At 44.6% G+C, this 4,504-nt stretch overlaps 1 pseudogene; it reads left to right on the top strand.

Moving 5' to 3' along the window:
• The first annotated feature begins 165 nt into the window (after nucleotides 1–165).
• Nucleotides 166–1,384, top strand: LOC101588486 (annotated as a pseudogene).
• The last annotated feature ends 3,120 nt before the right edge of the window (nucleotides 1,385–4,504 follow it).

Here is a 4,504-nt window from a genome sequence, read left to right as displayed (position 1 = left end):
AGGGGAGGGAATACCCTCTTAGTCTTATAAAATTCTGAGGGTGTTTGAGGGGATCAGATGGGGTTCAGGCAAGGCTGGGACAGTGTTCTTGCTTTCCCCCAAGTCTGGATTTTTGCAATCTCCTTCCTCTATGCACCTCCTTGATCTAGGAGAAAAAAATTTAACATGCCTCGTTTCTGGGGTAACTGAGGGAGATCCATTTATAATAAACACCCAACCTAAGTTCAACACATTTGACAAGATTCCCGTCCTCATTCCTTCTCCTCCAGTCTGCAATTAGTAGTTTAAAAGATAGACACATTACACAAGGAGGATGGCACCCTCCATCTCCCTCAGCTACTGTGTCCAGCCCTACCCAAGGTGTAAGGAGAAAAGGCGGCCACCAGGGCCAACCCCTCCCCAAGTGCAGCGGAAACTTGGCACAGGCAGGTGACTTGGAAGTGATTTTAGAGGGAAGGGCTTAATGTCCTACAAAATCACTTCCTGTGGTCAGCTCTGAAGCCCAGCAGGCCTCTACCAGTTCCCTTGGTTCCCCTTCCTCTTGCCAAAACCCCTTTGGCTATCACCTCTAATATGGGAAAGCAAGAAAAAAAGCACATTTATTTTTTTAAAAAAAGTTACTTGCCCAAATTAATTAAAAATTAAGAACAAAGAGAAGAAAGCACAGATGGATCCCAGGGTTTCTCTTTAAAAAGAAAAAAAGAAAAATTCAACCCCAAAGCCCAGTCATCAATTCCCTAAAGTGGCAGAATGCCCTCCTGGCCTGCAGGCGCTCAGTGATTACCTGGCTGGCAAGAGCTGCCTCAAGGGGTCTGTGCCTGCACAGGCAGATGCAGTCGTATCTGAAGCAGTCTTCTGGCCCCCGCCTAGCGACTTGTGCCATGTGCTATGTTGGTACGATCACATCAAGTCTTACGAAAAAGAAAAGGCCAGCCTGCCAGGAGTGAAGAAAGCTTTAGACAAACATGATCCTGCCAATGTGGAAGATAGCACCAGAGGTGGAGCTGTGGACAATAAAGACGATCTTCGGTTCTGATGATGAAGAGGAAAGTGAAGAAGCAAAGAGGCTAAGGGAAGAACGGCTTGCACAGTGTGATCCAAGAAAGCCAAAAAACCTGCACTTGTTGCCAAGTCTTCCATCTTGCTAGATGTGAAACCTTGGGGTGACGAAACAGATATGGTGAAATTAGAGGAGTGCGTCCGAAGCGTTCAAGCAGATGGCTTGGTCTGGGGCTCCTCTAAACTAGGTCCAGTGGGATATGCAATTAAAAAGCTGCAAATACAGGGCGTGATTGAAGATTAGATATATATGCTGGAAGAACAGATCACTGCTTTCGAAGGCTACGTGCAGTGGGTGGATGTGGCTGCTTTTAACAAGATCTAAAATCATCTCGGATGATTGCACTTCAATAAAAGCTTGAAGGACAAAAGAAAAACTCCCTCCAAGGTAGGTATCTGAGTCAGACACTCATCCATTGAGCAATTCTGTTGGTTTAAGATGAGCTGCATATGAAGTAATAAAGCCGTCTGGAGATGCAGTGGTGGGTGCACTGGGGGTGCGGCCCATGTCCTCTGTCCAGAAGTCAAGTCCCTATTTTTGGCATCTCTGGGTCGCACAGGGCTGACGTCTCCAGATTCCAGAGTGGAGGGGGCAGAGAGGAACAAAAGGTGCGAGTGGGAGCATGTGAGGGGCAAAGGCATGAGGGAGAATGGGTTCAAGTCTAAACCATAAACCAGGTGCTATGGTTTAGATTTAAAATCCCGCCCTCAATGTTCTAAAGGCCTGGTTGATAGCTAATGAGCCTCCCCTCTTGTCTACTGTGGAGGACCACCTGAGTAACTCTTGGAAGGAAGAGCAACTGTCTCCATTTTGGCTGCACCTGACTCTGTTTCCATGTATTGATATCAGAGAGCTGGGGAGGACTTTTCCTTATGTCTCCGTCTGGCTTGAAGCAATGCATATTGGTTTAACCAATGTTCTGGTGGTAGTCTTCGAAGACAGCCCACGTATTTCCCCGGTAACCCCCACCTGATGCTCTTTAGCATGAGCCCGGTTGAGACAGGAAGAAGAGCCAGTGCTCTACACTGTCAGCTAGGATTGAGCCCCCAGATAGTGGCTGTGACTTCCTGGAACCTGAAAGATTACACATTAGAGCTGAAGCACTGGACCCTAAACATTAGATACTGTCTCAGTTGTGCAATGCAGATTACTCTCTGCAGTAGCCTTCTCTACATATCGCAGAGGTAAATGCAGGCCTCCCACCTGGCCCAGCTCACAGTGCTCACCTACTTCCTGCCATTCTCAATCACTCATCCTCAAGCTACTCTTCCTTCATGACTGAATAAAACCAAGGTTCGGCCCTGAGTCAAGGCCTTTGTTCTGGATAGCCATCACCATGGCTGGACTTAGGACCCCTTGGCTCTCCATAACTGTAAGTATGCTTCAGTGTCTTTATTCTTGCCATGGGTTGCACTGGAAGTGGTAGACTGAAATTAGCTTGATGGTATTCCAATAACTTATCCATGGGATTACAAATATAAATCTCCCAGGCCAAGGCGAGGACCAGAAAAGGCCCTCTCTAGTCTGCCCTTTTTCTCTCCCCTTCTCCACCCTCCTTCGGGACTCAGAAGACTTTGTGGAAACTGGGGGCATGGGCTTCAGTGCATGAGCATGTTTCACTCCCACACTCCCTTCAAAACATTTAAGTATAATATACTGCACATTGAAGACTTTTCACAGAAGTCATCAACAAGAAATTCACCAGGTGCCCCTCAGACTGTTTCCCCTCCTCTTCCCCCCCTGGAGTAATTGCCATGGGGCTTTCAGTCCTGTAGGTTTGATGGGAAAGGGTGTCATCCTCAGCGTTCTTAAGTTCTACTAGACTGGTGGGTTTCTAGTTCTGAATTTGGACTGGGGAGTTTAAGGTTGGGGGTCTCTGCTGCTTGCACTTGTGGGTGGCTGCTAATTGTGGTTGCTCTGTCCACAAGTGAGTGTAGGTGAGCAGAGTGTGGCCCAAGATGGCACAGCCTGCTTTGAAGCAGTTTTGTATGGTGGCAGGAGCCTGACATCAGCCTCAGCTGACCCATCATAGCTAAAGGGAATGATGAAGCCAGGTTACAATTTGATAAGAATCTTGTAGTCTTTTTTTCCTTCCTTCCTTCCTTCCTTCCTTCCTTCCTTCCTTCCTTCCTTTTTTTCTACCTTCCTTCCTTTTCCCTCCCCCCTTTTTTAACCTTCCCATTTTAACATTTTATTCCTGTTTCCCCAAATCAGTAATACATTTTGGTTCTTCTTTACCCTTTTGGTTTCTCACACTAAAGAAACAATGCAATATTTAAACATATATGTCTGATTTATTTCATTTAAAAGTATAGTCTGAAGGTGCATAAAGGTGCTTACAAATGTGTCATCTTCCCCCTTCTCTATGGCAGAGCAGTATCCCACTGTATGAAAAACTGACATCTTCTGTATCCATTCATCAGTTGATGGGCAATTTGGCTGTTTCCAGGATTTAGCTACATAAAAGATTTAGCTGTTATAAACTGTGCTGCTGTAAACATGGATTTGCATGCATGACTGTGGTGTTATGCTTTTAATTCTTTTGGAAAGATACCAAGAAGGGGAATAGATGGGTCAAATGGACCCTCTGGTTACACTGAGGTTTTACTGAGGAATGCCTGCACTGGTTTGCACAGTGGTTGCACCAGTACACACTCCCACAGTACAGAAAGTTTTCTTTCCCTACAGGCCTGCCAACGTTTTTTATTGGTTGATTTCTTCACAATAACCTTTTTTTTTTTCTGGAAAGAGATCAAATTTCTGCATTAATATATACCTCTTAAATGACCAGTGATGTTGAACATTTTTAATATTTATTTGTCATCTTTACTTTATCTGAGAAGTATGTATGAAAATGCACTCAAATGCCCAATTCCAAGTAGGCTTCTAAATTGGGAGGTCTGCTTTTAGTGAGCTCTTTAAATATTCTAATACCCTTTGTCTGAGGAGTAGCTGGCAATTTTTTTCCACTCTGTGGGTTGACTCTTCATTCTGTTAGTGGTTCCTTTTGCTGTGCAAGGGCTTAATGATATCCCAGTTATTGAGTCTTTGTGATAGTTCCTGGAATGGGGTTTTGTGCGTAAAGTCTTTGCCTACCCCTATGTCTTCAAGAGTTCTACTTATTCTATTTTCCAGCAGATTTAGTGTTTAATGTTTACACTGTGATCCACTTCAAGTTTAGTTTAGTGCATGGTGAGAGGTATGAGTCTAATTTTAATCTTTGGCATGTGTAAAGCCAATTTTTCCAGCACCATTTACTAAAGAAGCTATCTTTCTTATAATGAAGGTATTTAGCCCCTTTGTCAAAGATAAGGTGGCTGAATGTGTTTGGAGCTGTTAATCTGTCACACTGATCCTCAGGGTTTTTTTCCCCTGTATTTAGGAGGGGTCTACAGGGAGTTCAGGGTCTCACTACTAGATTGGACTCATAGTGACCCGCCTGTT

This window comes from Octodon degus, unplaced genomic scaffold, assembly GCF_000260255.1.
Source record: "Octodon degus isolate 3935 unplaced genomic scaffold, OctDeg1.0 scaffold00052, whole genome shotgun sequence".
In the NCBI taxonomy this organism is placed as follows: Eukaryota; Metazoa; Chordata; class Mammalia; order Rodentia; family Octodontidae; genus Octodon; species Octodon degus.
This window is presented reverse-complemented; position numbering and strand designations above follow the sequence as displayed.